Source organism: Pleurodeles waltl, chromosome 7, assembly GCF_031143425.1.
Source record: "Pleurodeles waltl isolate 20211129_DDA chromosome 7, aPleWal1.hap1.20221129, whole genome shotgun sequence".
Lineage (NCBI taxonomy): Eukaryota > Metazoa > Chordata > Amphibia > Caudata > Salamandridae > Pleurodeles > Pleurodeles waltl.
This window is the reverse complement of record NC_090446.1, coordinates 463056224-463072549: the sequence shown is the minus strand read 5'-3', so window position 1 is coordinate 463072549 and position 16326 is coordinate 463056224. Positions and strand designations below refer to the sequence as shown.

Below are 16326 nucleotides of genomic sequence, written 5' to 3'. Positions count from 1 at the left end.
AACAGGTGTTCAGAAATCGTAAGCGTTTCCACTCTATGAATGTACAGATGGTGTGCTTGGCGGCCAGTACATCTCCCACATCAATGCTAAGTATCCTGGGACGGTGCATGATGCCTTTGTCCTCAGAAATAGCAGCATCCCAAATGTGATGGGCCAACTACAGAGGCACAGGGTGTGGCTAATAGGTGAGCCCTGGTTCCCACCCAGTCTTTGTTGGTGTATGGGTATGAGTCCTGTGGCAGGGCCTCCTGGCCACTCGCAGCAGCGGAGGAGGAAGGCTGTTCAGATGTCTGGCTAGTGGCAGGGGCCCGCTGGTGTGTGACTGCCTCCCTCATAATATTTGCCATGTCTGCCAGCACCCATGTTATGGAAATCAGGGTGTTGTTGATGGTCTGCAAGTCCTCCCTGATCCCCTGGTACTGTCCCTCCTGCAGCCACCTGTTATCCTGCACATTGTCCAGGATCTGGCACATCCTGTCCTGGTAATGTTGATATGCTTCCAGGATCTCTGCAAGTGGCTCCTGGAGAGTCGGTACCCTGGGCCTTTTCTCCCTGTGGCGCACAGCACTCCTCCCAGTTTCCCTGTTGGCCTGTGCCTCTGTCACCTAAACCGTGTGCCCACGGCCACTGACCCCAGGTCCCTGATTGTCATGGGTATGAGGTGTGGCCTGGGGTCAGAGGTATGGGTATGCTGGGTGGGTGATGTGGTGGTGTTTCCTGATGAGGGAGGCTCTGTGGTGGGTGGTGTGTAACTGGGCCTGGGTAACCGGCTGTCCAGAGATCCCTTATGGGCCAAGTTGGTCATCTGGATCCTGAAGACCGGAGTTGCTGTCATCACTGTGGGCCTCTTCTGTTGGGGGACTGGATATTGCTGGCACCTCCTCTCTGGTGACATTGGCTGGGGTACCTGTGGGGTTGGATTTGCCCTGGCAGCTTTCACTTGTGTACGTTGGTGTATGGTGGGATGATTAGTTCTCTATAGCGTGCATGCTTCAGTTATGAGTGTCAATTCAGGGTTGAGAGTGGTTTACATGCATTGGTGGAGCATGCAGGGCTTGGAATTGGGATGAGTGAGATGTGATGGTGGGGTGTGTGGGTAGTGGTGGAGTGAAGGGAGTGAGGGTGGGGGTATGTGATGGCTTGCAGGTAGGGGGGGTACTAGTAGTATAGAGTTGACTTATCAGAGTCCAGTCCTCCTCCTGCTCCGGCCAGGCCCTCAGGATGTAGGATTGCCAAGACTTGCTCCTCTCATGCTGTTAGTTGTGGGGGAGGAGGTGGGAGTCCACCGCCAGTCCTCTGTACAGCGAGTTGGTGTCTTGCTGCAATGGAACGTACCTTCCCTAGTTCTTGGGTGCTGTCCCACGGCATTGACCCTGTCCAAGATTCTCCGCCATAGATCCATCTTCCTAGCTATCAATATCTGCTACACCTGTGCTCCAAATAGCTGTGGCTCTACCCTGATGATTTAATCCACCATGACCCTTAGCTCCTCCTCTGTGAAGCGGGGGTGTCTTTGTGGTGCTATAGGTGTTGTGTGAGGTTTGTAGGTGAGGGTGTGTTGTGTAATGTGTTAGGGTGTTTGATGTGGGGTGCGTGAGTGGTGTATAGGTGTGAGTGGTGTGTGGCTCTGGTTGTGTCTGTGGTCTTGCTGTCTCTCTTGTGGCAATGGTTTGTAATGGTAAAGGGTTGTGGGTAATGTAGGTGTGTGTTCTATAGTGGTGTGAGTGGGTGGGTGTGGTGTGTGTATTGGTGTAAGGTGTGTGTTGTTTAAATTGTCCTATGTGGTGTTGTTTTGTTTGTGTGTCGATTTTGAGCGCAGCTGTATGTATTGCCAATGGTTTACCGCTGTTGAATGTCCGCCGTGGTGATTCGTGGGTCGTAATGTGGTGGGCGTTGTTCTGTTGCCGTAACGGTGTGGGTTTTGATACCCCCAGTTTATCACTGACCTTTGGGCTGGTGGATTTGTGTATGTGGCTGAATAGTGACAGATTTGTGTATGTGTGTCATAATATGGTGAATGGATATTCGCTGCGGCGGTAGTAGGTTGGCAGCAGTCAACGTAGCGGTAAGTGGGATTTACCGCCAATGTCATAATAAGGGCGTTAGTTATTTTGCCTGGATCGAATAACCATGGGGAAAGGTGGGGGAAATCGAACCCAGAAATTGAGGCGACTACAATCTAAGTATATCTTCACTCTCCAAACTAAGATACCTGTAGGATTAAACTACGATGAGGTACTGTGGGTAGATAAAGGGGATTGATCATGTTCTGAGGTTCACAAGAATAGCCATAGTAACAGTGACCCATTCAGAGCTTTATTAATTATTATTTTTTTCACTATTTTATCTTTTTTCTTATTTTCTTTTTCTCTTTTCTCCACCTTCCGCTCTTCCTTGTCATCTATGGGTAGTAATTAGAATTCAAGGAGATTTGGTTCTCATTATATTGTGTTACAATGTGAATTTAAGTGGCAGCCTAAGATAGGGTTAATAGGTGATTAATGATTCAAGCAAATGTCACAAGTGGAACATGTGTTTGGAGGGCAAGGGTGAGGGAGAAAAATTCTCAACATGAAGACGGGGACAACAATTTGAATATTGACAAAATTGTCATGACATCTAAAATTGTACTGTATTGTTTAATTCTATGCAGGAATTGTTCAAGGATATAATTAATTTGAAGGAATGTCATTTGATGACATTGATTAGCGAAATACAAATTGTCTAGGCTGTACATGGCCTGTTTTGTCATTAATATATGGAAATCATCGCAATGGTAGTAAATCCAAGATGGCCACCATCTTTTTGGAAGTTTTTATTGAAACTTGTTTCATATAGAAATTCTCTTTTTATTGCAACAATTTGTTTTCATCACAAGTTGTTTTAAAGAGTGGTGCTTAAGTGTACATCATTAACACTGAGAAAGTCTAAGTGCTGAAAAAGGTATCTGTTACTGTTGGAATAAACACAATTCAAGAGTGCCCCGTGAGTGCCTGTCATTCTTTCTGTTCAGAGAGGCTTTTTGTGATAGTTGTGAGGGGAATGCATCCAGTCCACTCTAATCAGGGTAAGTCAGATACACACTAAAAGATAACTTGTGCTCAACCTCTGGAAGCTTGGCACAGAGCAGTTAGTCTTATCTAAAGAGGTGATGTGTAAAGCATTTGTGCAAAACACACAGGGGGTGATTCTGACATTGACGGGCGGCGGAGGCCGCCCGCCAATGTTCCCCCGTCAAAATACCGCTCCGCGGTCACAAGACCGCTGAGGGTATTTTGAGATTTGCCCTGGGCTGGCGGGCGGCCGCCAAAAGGCCGCCCGCCAGCCCAGGGCAAATCTACCTTCCCACGAGGAGCCGGCGTAGTGGGAAGGTGCGACGGATGCTGTTGCACCCGTCGCGTATTTCAGTGTCTGCAAAGCAGACACTGAAATACCTTGCGGGGCCCTCTTACGGGGGCCCCTGCAGTGCCCATGCCATTGGCCCAGGGGCCCCGCGGCACCCCCTACCGCCATCCTGTTCCTGGCGGGAGACCCGCCAGGAACAGGATGGCGGTAGGGGGTGTCAGAATCCCCATGGCGGCGGAGCGCTCTCCGCCGCCATGGAGGATTCCCCCGAGCAGCGGAAAGTCGGCGGGGGACCGCCGACTTTCCGCTTCTGACCGCGGCTGAACCGCCGCGGTCAGAATGCTCGTGGGAGCACCGCCAGCCTGTTGGCGGTGCTCCCGTGGTCGGTGGCCCTGGCGGCCACCGGCCGCCAGGGTCAGAATGACCCCCACAGACAGCAACACAATGAAAACACCACAAAAGACTCCAAACTAGGTTAGAAATGATTTTATAAATAATTGAAGACCAGAACAACAATAATCCAATGAGTACAAGTCGAGAAATTAATTTAAGAAGAATAAAAAGAGTTCTAGCGCTTGGAAGTGAATAACACTTTAGGGGTTACTTGAGGTCACCCCCGACAGGGGAAAAAGCCAACAGTTCAAGCTGACCTCAATGGTGCACGAACCAAGTAAAGGAGTCACGCAGGCTCTGTGAACATAGTACGTTGATCCTGGATGCAACAGTGAGATGCAGAGCACAGGCAAGCGATGCATCCGTGGATGCATTGATGACGGTGCCACATTTGAGGTGATGCATTGATTTTTCACAAGCAGTGATGGTGAATCATTTTCCGAAAATCAGTTTTGAAGCCGAGATGCATTGATTCTGAAGCCATGTTTCTCTATACTATCCAAGGTATGCATCAATCGTCCTTTAGCGATGGTGGCAATGCAGTGGTTTCAGTGCTATGTCAATGCTGATGCACGGGATGCTTCTTCCAGCAGGCAGGGGACGCGTCAGTCGATGCAGCAATTCCAGAGGTGCTGCTCAGGCCCAAAGTGTGATATGCTGATTTCACTCGAGCAACAGGGTATATGCCTAGGTGGCTGCTTCCAGCAGACAGGAAATGCAGTGAACCAGGCACTGGAACAGGGGTAGAGACTTTGATATCCCTGAGTCTCTAGCAACAGGAGGCAAGCCAACACGCCCTTGGAGATAGCCTTGGAGTGCAAGGCAGAGTCCAGCTCTCCCTTTGCAATGTCAGAGTGCGGCAGGCAGCAGGACAACACATCAGAAAAGCAGTAATTCCAGGTCAGCAGTAAAGCAGAGTAATAGTCCTAGCAGCACCACCACAGTTCTTCTGACCAAGTCCAGTTGTAGGTCCAGAAGTGCCTGATTTGAGACCCAGTACCAGTACCCAAATGTGCCTTTGAAGCGGTGGTGATTTCAATGAAGGGTCTTTGAAGTGCACAAGTATGCTTCTTCCTCAGCCCTGGCTCCAGACTATCAATAGAGGGTAATCAGCCTTTTATGTGGGGACAAGAACTGCCTATTCAGGTGTGTCAGCCCCTCCCACCCTTCCTGTCAAGGAAGAGCCATCAGAATGCAGATGAATGCTGATGAACACTCAGAAACACATAACCTTCCTATGTTTGTGGCTGTCTAGAGGGACTGCACAAAGTGTAGCTGTCACCCACCCCAGACATGTATTGGAGACAGGCTGCAGGCACACAGAGCTGTAAGAGCAGAGAAATGCCCACTGCCTAGAAGTGGCATTTCTAAAATAGTAATGTTAAATCTGGCTTTAGCAGTAAATATGATTTATCATTACCGTTCCAAAGATATGAAACATGATTCACCTACTCCTTTCTAATCAGGAATTACAGATTAAAAGTGTATTAAGGAATTCCCAATGTTAACCTATGAAAGGATTATGCCCCACAGCAGTGAAAAATAAATGTATGCATTTTTCACTAGCAAGACAAAGTACATGTTCTAACTTTTACTTCTTCAGCACCCTGTCCTATGGGCTACCTATGGCCCACCTTAGGAGTGACGCATGTGTTATAAAAGGAAAATTTAAGACATGGCAAGGAGTTTCAAATCCTATGTCGATGTTGCAGTAAAACAGCACACAGGCTCTTCAGTGGCAGGCCTCAAACATGTTTACTTTAAAGGGCTACTTAGCTTCTTAAATAGGTGGCACAATCACTACTGCAAGCCCACTTGTAGCATTTAATTTACAGGCCCTGGGTATGTGGTATACCACTTTACAAGGGACTTAAAAGTAAATTAAATATGCTAATTGTCTATACAACAATGTTACTGTGTTTAGGGGAAAAGCACATGCACTTTAGCCCTGTCAGCAGTGGTAAGGTGCTCAGAGGTTTAAGGCCAACACAAAGAATCAGCAAAAATATGAGGCAAGCAGAAGAAAAGTTTGGAGGAAGACCATTCTAAGGGCAACAGGTGTAACTCCGCTCAGGACCAGTCAACTTCATAAGAAGAATACTACAAAATAAATGTAGAAAACAGAGGTCTGTGTGAGCCCCTTGAGAGTTCATACACTAGGTTTATTAGGCCAAAGAGCTATCTCGCTAATGCATTGTGGTTAAAAAGGGATTCTAAGCACTGTCAAGTTGACTACGTGTAGAGACATTCTGCTGGGAAAATAACGAGTGAAGTGGCTGTTAATGATTATATAGTAGACTCTCTCTCACATTTTCTGTAAAACCAGTACTGCGTAAAAACACTTCCGTTCTCGGTAAAACCTCTATCACTCTTTCATGAAACAATTGCTAATAGAAAGACTGAGTTGGTGTAATTTGCTTTTTTCATGCTGTGTCTATCCCAGGAGTGGCTTGCGGCGCATGGCGGGGGCAGAGACACGTGTAGCAGAGAGTGCTGGGGGAGATGCGGGGGAGAAAAATTAATTTAAGAAAACACCTGAATCGCCTTCGCCGCCCCTACCAAGCGCTGCTCCTCTCGCCTTCTTTGCAGCTGCAGGCACAGGCTCCCAGCCTGCTCTGCAGCCAATCTGAACGCTGCTGTCATGCTGCTAACAGAACGACAGCAGCGTTTGGATTGGTCGGAGTGCTGAGCCAGGGCACTCCACGGCAGAGTGGGAGTTTCTGCCTGCTGTCCCCAACCCAACAATGCAGTGCCTGCATTTCTGGGTTGGAGAGAGCCTAGGGCCTCATTCTGACCCTGGCGGTCTATGACCGCCAGGGTGGAGGCGGGGGGTAGCACCACCAACAGGCTGGTGGTGCTACATGGGCAATTCTGACCGCGGCGGTAAAGCCGCGGTCAGAAAAGGGCAACCGGCGGTTTCCCGCCGGTTTACCCCTGCCCAAAGGAATCCTCCATGGCGGCGCTGTGGATTCCGACCCCCTTCCCGCCAGCCTTGTTCTGGCAGTTTTGACCGCCAGAACCTGGCTGGCGGGAACGGGTGTTGTTGGGCCCCTGGGGGCCCCTGCAGTGCCCATGCCAATGACATGGGCACTGCAGGGGCCCCCTAACAGGGCCCCACCAAGATTTTCAGTGTCTGCCACGCATACACTGAAAATCGCGACGGGTGCAACTGCACCCGTCGCACCCCTTCCACTCCGCCGGCTCCATTCGGAGCCGGCATCCTCATGGAAGGGGGTTTCCCGCTGGGCTGGCGGACGGCCTTCTGGCGGTCGCCCGCCAGCCCAGCGGGAAACTCAGAATTACCGCGGCGGTCTTTTGACCGCGCAGCGGTATTCTACCGGCGGGACTTTGGCCGGCGGCAGAGGCCGCCCGCCAAAGTCAGAATGAGGGCCCTAGTGTGCCTGCATGTTTGGCCATCCTGAGACGGCTGGCCAAACATACATGTGCATTGAAGAAGAGTGCTATGCACTCTCCCTCAATGCTTGTCACAGCCTGTGGCCCCCCTCCTTTTACAATAAAAGATAATAAACATAGTTTATTATCTTTTTATTGTAAATGTTTGACAGCTGCTGCTGCTGAGGAGGGATGCGATGCGCCTTCGCCTTAGCGGAGGAGCAGCGCCTAGCTTATCCCGTACCTTAGCCAGCGCTGCATTGTGAATAAAACATAAATTGCATGACAAATATTGTGAAGACTTGTGTTAAGGCTCTTAGAGTCACCAAAATAGGCAGCCCCACTAAAATTATAACTGCCGGAGTCCAAAGTTTTCCTCAGAAGCCCACAGCTGATGCTTTAAAATGTTGAAGTGAGGAATAGGTAGGGACCTTGTAATGGCACCACCGCAGTGAGTGTTGCTCCAATGGTGCAGATTGGCTGGCTCACACACTGTTCCTGACAAGACAGGAAATGGCAGTGGCTCCCATTCAGACAAGCACAAATGTTGGCAACGCTGTAGCAGCAGAACTTAAAAATCCCAGAACCCCTCCCCCCATTTATTGATTATAGGTCTGGGAAAAGGGGGAAAACAAACACAATAAGAGTACAATATCCCACATGCCCTGTATGCCTTCTATAGTCCCTCTAATTGCTCAATGGCCTGACCAAAAACAATATTCAAATGATGTAACTTTTTCAAATATATTTTTTATTTATTTTCATCATGTTAAATATGTGCTACTATGCTTTTCGATTTGCACATCCAAAGCATTATTTACAATTATTTTACAATTTGTCATTTTTCTAAAACCCATTTGTGGAAAGAAAACAAAGAAAAATGATTTCATACGTTTCACATACATTTCACATAAAAACACTTTACTGTGTATGTATCATTTGTATCTGTAATTATAACTTTTTTTCCACCCTCATATCACACTCCACTCTCTCATTCATACAGAAAGCACACACATAGAAAAGATCTCCTATTACTGCCGTTATGGTGTTGTGGTCTAGGATATGTGAGCTGAGGAGGGCTGAGCAAGGCCATACCTATGAGGCCACTCAAAGCCACTTTGTGTAGCTTTACATGGCCTTGTAGATATGGCCCCCTTTCATGGATTACTCTGCGTGAAAGGGGTGTTCCATGAGTGTTGCTGCAGGTGTTCCCATGCAACACCCATGGAATGTGACGCATTTCCAGATTTACAAGGTTTCAAAAACCTGGGAATGTGTCATTTTCCTAAGGGTGGCGCAGAGGGGAGAAATACCATTACTTCTCCCTGTTTTTTCCTCTTTCTATTTGTGCTGCATTCTTCTGCACACATAGAAGGAAGAAAAAGCCTCTCATGATTGTTCCTGTGGAAGAAGGTGTCCCTTTCTGATCAGAAACAGCACAAAAACAATCATCCCTGCAATGCAGGCTTCCTTGCACCATGGTGCAAGGGTTCCTGCGTTGGCCCATGGCAGAAATTTGTGTGCCAGCGCGAAGGAGAAGGACAGAAATGCACCGTATCTTGTAGCTACAGAGCATTCCAGCCCTTTTGTTTTAAAGCAGGGCTTCACAACAAAAAGACTTTCAACACTGACCTTCTCCAAAAAGTTTGTAAATTAGCCCCTCAGTCTCTAAGAGTCTGCTCTAGTCAAAGGGCAAAGGGAATTTGAATCTCTAACTGGCTAAAACACCTGCATCCCATCAAAACTCAGATAGTTGACGTCACTGTCATGTCAGTAACTTTCCATGGTTTATACATGAACGTGAATGGTATCTTCTCATTAGACTTTCATGTCTCAGTCCAAGCATCAGGATGACCTTGGATCATTCTCGCCTTCAGGGATCTGGAGGGGAGATATTCTTCACATCTCCTCATTAACACTCCCCATACTTCCCACACCTCTTTATCTACAGCTAGCATTAAGCTTTTTATTAACTGAAGACTCTGTTGATGCACCTGCAATAAAGAAATACACAGCAAGAACAAAACTTCCATAGATCTCAATGCATATTCAACTAGATGGTTATACATGCATTTGACATAAATAGTATAAATGGGGAATTACTATGGATTGTCAATTACCTAGTATATCATAATATACATTGAATAATACTTCATACATGTGATTTGCATATGATCATTCTACATTTCTACTTACAGATATACTTCAGTTCACAACTTTCAACGCTCTTCGTTTGTGTGAACACAGTTAACCACATATTACATATGTCATTGAATACATTTCATCAGCCCTTAAGGAATGCATATTGGTTCAGCCAGATTACGCTCTCTCCATCCCCCCTATGATGACATATTAAATCATCACAAACTCTCTTCCTTCTCAAATGAGACTCTCTAGAACCTGGTTGTTTTCACCAGCTTTTGTCTGGACTTCTTTAGACGTTTCATATCATCATAATATTTACACTGACTATCCTCTAGCTCAAGAGCTGCCTCTTCCTCAACTTTCCATTCTTCATTCTCTGGAAAAATCAGAATCCCACTTGCAGGACTATTGGACATAGAGCAATAACCAACAAAGGCTTTAAAACAAAACCCACAACTCTACTTCTTAATTTTCTAAAACATTTGCCTATAGCAGCAACTCTCTCACCAATGGCTTCCCAGGTACCAGTTGCTTCCAAAATCTGCAAATCTTTCATCAACCCAGAAATATTCCGGATATAGTTCTCCAAATCCTTACTCTTGTACAGGATGTAAGTATAGCACTGCTGAACTTCCAAAATCTGACAGACTCAGCCCTCCTTTGTGAGTGAGATATCTAAAGCAAGACGATTCTGCAAAACCACGGATCTTATAGCTACCATTTCAGAGACTCCAGCTACACTAGTAGCCAACATATACATTATGATAGACACCATTTAAAATTACTCCCATAGATGGAATCAATGCACCAAATATATCCCCTACTACCTCTACAGCCCTAACACCTTACTTAGGTCTAGAACCTTTTCTTCAAATAGGGTCATCAAGAGGTTCTATTTGATAGATCTTGGGGAAAAATACACCTAAATAACATGTACCACACCATCCCTTGGGCAACTTAAAATAAGCACATTCTCCACAGATAAAATAGAATCCTTCCCATCCAAGCACAACGTATCATTCCCTTGCACCTCAAAGGTATGATCACTTTTACTCTTTCCTACAAATATATTGTCCACTTCAGACCTCTCCATCCAAATACACAATCTTGCCTTATGCTTCCAATATAATGTCAAGGCAGCCAAATTTTTAACTATCTCAATCAATCAACATTTGTATAGCGTGGCACTTTTACCTTAGGGGGATACTGGGAGCTGGGGTGTGAGGTCTCCATTGAAGAGGCAGGTCTTGAGTTTCTTTCTTAAGCCTGCAAGGGAGGGTGCAGTTCAGAGGTGAAGGGGCAGGTTGTTCCAGATCTTGGCAGCGATGTAGGAAACGGAAGGGCCTCCATTGCAACGGATTCGGGTGTGTGTGCCAGGGCTAGTGAGGAGGAGCTCAGGTGTCTGGTGGTTTGCTGGAATTTCAGTTGGTGGTTGAGGCCTTGTACACATGCGTAAGGATCTTAAACTGGCATGTTCTGGATGGAATGCCAGTGGAGTTTTCAGAGGTGGGGGTGGGGAGGACCCATCTGGTGAGGTCCAAGACGAGTCTGGCTGCCACGTTCTGTATGGTCAGGAGCCTTTTGAGGAGCTGGGTGGAAATGTCAAAATAGAGTGCATTGCCATAATAGAGGCTGCTGGTGATGAGTGCCTGGGTGATGGTTTTCCTGGTTTTGACTGGGATCCATCTGGAGATTCTACAGTGCATACAGAGGGTGTGGAAGCAGGAGGAGATGACTTATTGGTTTGTGGCCTCATTGTCAGTTTGCTGTTGAGGGTGATACTGAGATTGGATGCGTGGTCTGTTGGCCTGGGGGTGGGTCTGAGTTTGGCTGGTCAGTAGCTGTGATCCCATAAGGATGTGCTTCTCCTGGAGATCAGTACTTCCATTTTGTCTGAGTTGAGTTTGAGGCAGTTTGATTTCATCCAGTCTGCTACATTGGACGTAGCATTATGAACGTTAGTTCTAATGGCAGAGGGGTTTTCAGTGAGTGAGAGGATGAGCTGTGTGTCGTCTGTGTAGGATATGAGTTTGAGACAGTGGGATGTGACAATGTTGGCTAGGGAGGTCATATAGGTGTTGAACAATGTGGGCTGATGGAGCATCCTTTGGGTGTGCCGCAAATGATGTTCTTGGGATCGGCGGTGAAGGGAGGCAGCCGGATACTCCAAGTGTGTCCTGCCAGGAAGGAGGTGATCCATCTTAGGGTGTTCTCTTCTCTGTCGATGTTGTGCAGCCTGTTGATGAGGGTGTGGTGGGAAATGGTGTCAAAAGCAGCTGAGTAGTTAAGGAGGATTGGGGCAGCGGTCTCCCTGCGATCGAGAAGTGTTCTGATGTCATCTCTGGCTGCAATGAGTGTGGTCTCCGTGCTGTGGTTGGCACGGAAACCTTATTGGGAGTTGTCAAGCAGGTTGTTTTGTTTGAAGTATTCAGTGACTTGTTGATTGATGGCCTTCTCAAGTACTTTGGCGAGGTAGGGGAGCAGAGAAATTGGTTGATAGTTTTTGAGTTTATTGGGATCGGCAGATAGTTTCTTTAGGAGGGGTCTGATTTATGTGTGTATTCATTTGTCCACAACTTAATTGCCACATTCAATTATTCAGAGGGAAATGTTCTGGAAGGCCTATTCTAGGTCTGATGAGGCCTTGGTTTGGGAGGTGCTGAGGTGCTGTCTGATGTCCAATCTCCTTGTCACAGGGCCACCGTAAGAGAGACTTGCAGCCAGTTGTTATAATATATATATTCTTTATTAGAGTTTCTGTTCACTAGCAGTTTACGGTTTTGTTCTTTCTTTTTTTTGTCATATGTGCCTGTGGCAGGTCGAACAGTATAAAGACCACTGAGGCATTGTTTTTTTAGTGGTAAGTGTTTTATTTTAAGTTGTATGGTGAAATAAAGTGTTTTAACAAAAAGGACGATTGGCTTTTCCTGTCGTTCTGTTCTTCTTCTTTATCTTTTCCCAGATTGGTGATTCTATGTTGATCTTGTTGTCTTTACAGGTGAAAATACGGCCTTGCTTGCTCGTATGAATCCAGGATGATACCGGAAACAGAAGGAAAAGCGCTAAGGTAAGTATTGGGTTTATATCCGGGGTTTTTCTCTCTCTCTACTATCTCTGGACTGGGGAATAGGTAAACACAAAAAGGAGGGGGTTGGTGCCAGTGAGGAGTTTGGGGAGTGACGTGATCACATCTATTTTTTAGTGAAAAATAAGTGTCACTGATGTGCTAGTCGTGGTGCCCCTTTTATACCTCCCTTCCCACCCCTCCTCTATAACCCCTCCCCAGTCCCTTTTTTACTTATGCCCCCTTTCTGTGTCCACAAGGACCGTACCTTGTTTAGCCACGACCCTCCAGGGTCGTGGCTGGCTTTGTAGTGGTCCTCCTGTTGGTCTCCTTTCTCCAGGCTCTGGCACTTCTCTCTCCTCTCGTCCTCCTTCTGCTCCTCACTCTCCTCTCTCCTCCCGTCCTCCTTCTGCTTCTCGCGTTCCTTTCTCCTCCTGTCCTTCTGTTCCTCCTCGCGTTCCTCTCTCCTTCCGATCTCCTTCTCCGTGTCCGTCTCCTCCCGTCCTTGCAGCGCGTCTTCTCCTTTTCTGCCCCCGTCCCGGGAAACCGTCTTGGTTTCCCCGGTAACGCCGTCCCGCCTGCCTCGCTCTCGCCACGTCTCCCCGGCAACGGGAAGACACGGAAATGACGTATCGGCACCGTCCGATACGTCATCCGTGGCTCCCCTCGCCGGGAACGCCCGGTCACACACCTCTCCCCATGAACGGTCCTGCTCGAGGACCGTAGCAGAGTCTGGGAACCAAGATAAATAATCAGCTGGGGTCTGTTGGGGTCCCGGTATGTGACGGACCTGAAAGGAAAATGGTTGTAGTTCAAGGAACCATCTTAAAATCCGTGAATTGGTATCCTTATGAGCAGACAACCAAGTGAGGGGAGCATGATCCGTAAAAAGTATAAAAGGGCGGCCCAAAAGGTAATACTGTAAGGTATCCACCGCCTATTTAATGGCCAAACATTCCCTTTCAATGGTTGGATAGTGTTTTTCCCGGGGAAACAGTTTTCTACTGACATATACTACCGGGTGATCCCTACCTTCCCCGTCGGGTTGGGCCAGTACTCCCCCCAAACCGACATCCGAGGCATCAGTGTATAGATGAAAAGGCTTCGAAAAATCCGGGCACCGGAGTATTGGATCTTTGGTCAGATATGACTTCAGTTGCTCAAAGCTAGCTTTCTGTTGATCCGAAAAAGGTGCTAACCTATTAGGATGGGATTTAGACAGAAGATCCGTGAGAGGGGCGGCAAGGGTGGAATAGTCAGGTATGAACCTTCTATAGTAGCCTACCAACCCTAGGAACGAGCGTAAATCTTTCTTTGTTGTAGGATTAGGTGCATTTAGAATGGCATCTACCTTTTTTGTTTGAGGTTGTAGGCTCCCTTGACTAATTTTGTAGCCTAAGTATGATATGTCGGGTGTTCCTATAACAAACTTTTTGGGGTTGGCAGTTAACCCAGCGGTGGTGAGAGTGTGGAAAATCTGTTGTAAATGTTTTAGATGATCGTTCCAGGATTCACTAAAGATCACTACATCATCTAGATAAGCTGCTGCAAAAGACTGAAATGGGTTTAAGAGTCTATCCATTAACCGTTGAATGTAGCTGGTGCTCCATGGAGACCGAATGGTAGCACGGTGAACTGATAAAGACCGGACTGAGTAGCAAAAGCTGTTTTCTCTTTATCCTCTGGGGCTAAGGGAATCTGCCAATACCCTTTTGTCAAATCTAGGGTAGACATATATTTTGCTTTTCCTAGTTTTTCTAGGACGTCATCTACTCTGGGTATGGGATATGTGTCAAACATTGAGTTTTCGTTAAGCTTCCTGAAGTCAATACAGAATCTAATAGTACCATCAGGTTTTGGCACCAGAACAACCGGGGAGCACCAGGGACTAGTTGATGGTTCTATCACTCCTTGTTCTAACATTTTCTGTATTTCAGTCTCCATAATCTGTTTCCTCGCCTCTGGAATACGATACGGCCGTAACCTAACAATTTTCCCTGGTGTAGTTCTTATTTTATGGGTTATCAAGGTGGTTTTACCTGGCATTACTGAAAAGAACTTCCGGAAGTGTTCTAGTAAGCTATATACCTATTCCTTCTCTGATCTCGTTAAGGTTTCATTTACTTCGGGTAGCCCCTCCTCATTGCTGTGTTCGGTTGGACAGAACTCGATATTTAAGTTGGTACTAGGACATAAGAATCCAGCCATTACTCTGGAAGTGTCTGAGTTGTCTGGTTCTTCCCATTTTTTAGGAGATTTATATGATAAATCTGGGTTTTCTGAGGAGTGTTCGATATTTCAACCAGGTAGGTGACAGGAGAAACAGCTCGTAGTATCTTATAGGGGCCCTGCCATTTGGCGATTAGTTTTTGTTCAGATGTTGGACGCATTATTAAAACCTGATCTCCTGGTTGTAAAACCATTAACTTACTCCCTCGGTCATAATATTGTTTTTGAGTTTGTTGAGCTCGTTCCATATTTACTCTGACTGTGTCCCATAGACCTTGTAGCTGAGACCGTAAATTGTGGGCATATTCTAGAAGGGGTCTTCCTCCTTCTTCTGCCTCTTCCTCCCATGTTTCAATGGCCATATCTAAAAGGGATCGCGGCTGTCTTCCGAACACGAGCTCAAAAGGGCTGTGGCGTTATACCGTTCCACCAGTCCATCCGTCTGGGGATGGTATACCGAAGTTCGAATTTGGGAAATACCTAGGGTCTTACACACCTGCTTCATGAGAGTAGACATAAAGGGAGTCCCCTGGTAGGTGAGTAGTTCATGCGGAAACCCAACTCGAGAGAAAATGTTGATCATTGCTTGGGCAACCGTTTTGGTTGTCATACTTTTTAATGGAACGGCCTCGGGGTATCGGGTGGCATAGTCAACCATGACTAGGATATATGTGTGACCTTTCGTTGATGGTACTACAGGCCCAATCAGGTCCATTCCTATCCTACTGAATGGAATGTCTATGATGGTTAGGGGCATTAGAGGGGCTTTCTTAGGTCTACCTGGTTCAGTAAGTTGGCACCTGGGACATTGGGAACAATATTTGCGTATGTGGGCGAAAACTCCCGGCCAGTAAAACCGTAGAAGGAGATATTCTTGTGTTTTTTCCCTCCCATAATGACCCCCACCTGGTTGACAATGAGCCATAGTTATGACCTGAGTTCTATAATGTTCGGGTACCAATAATTGTTGTTTATGTTCCCCCGCACCAGTAGTGGTTATCCTGTATAAGAGGTTTTTCTTGACTAGGAAGTAGGGACCCACCTCCTCGGTTTCTTCCTCTCTTGCTGACTTCCAGGCTTGGGTGAGAGAAGGATCTTCTCTTTGTTGTTGGGGAAAACTGACAGGGACCTCATGTGTTTCGGCAATAAGACCGGTGCTCTGTCCTGGTATCTCTTTTCCCAGGTAATTCGATTTTTCTATTCGTTTCTCTCTGCGTGACAATTTCCTACGGGTTGTGGGGCATTCTATAACGCTGTCCGAAAAAGGTGCTTCTTTCCACCAATCCTGGGTCAGTTTGGGTTGTCTAACGTAATCCAGGATTTCTTGAAAATGTTCATAATCAGTTCCAATGATACACTCCTCAATCAGGTCTGTCATTATACCCATCGGTAGGATATCCATGTAGTTTCCCCATTTCACCGTTATTTCATGTAAAGGGTATTGTTCTTTATCTCCGTGAATACAACAAATATTCACCCATCGCTCTGTTCCTTTATCTACCATGTTAACTATGTCGTTCCTCACCACAGATTGGCTACACCCTGAATCAATAAGGGCCCATACTGCTCGTCCATTGACATTCAGGGTCTGTTTAAACTTCTGGTTACCTCTTCCGGTACACAGTACCCGTCGCCTAGTAACTCCAATCTCCATTGGCTCACTACTATCCTGCTTTCTCGGGCATACTCGGGCAATGTGGCCCCATTCCCCACAGTTCTAACATTGGGGTCCGGCTATCGGTGGATGGTCAATCAGT

General features: G+C 46.7%; 1 long non-coding RNA gene across 1 annotated transcript in view; it reads left to right on the top strand.

Moving 5' to 3' along the window:
• LOC138247259 (uncharacterized) overlaps positions 1-12337 on the top strand; it is a 90827-nt gene extending 78490 nt beyond the window's left edge. The window contains exons 2-3 of the long non-coding RNA XR_011194393.1: positions 12095-12136; positions 12275-12337. This is a non-coding gene — a long non-coding RNA (uncharacterized lncRNA). The remainder of the gene's footprint in view (positions 1-12094; positions 12137-12274) is intronic.
• The last annotated feature ends 3989 nt before the right edge of the window (positions 12338-16326 follow it).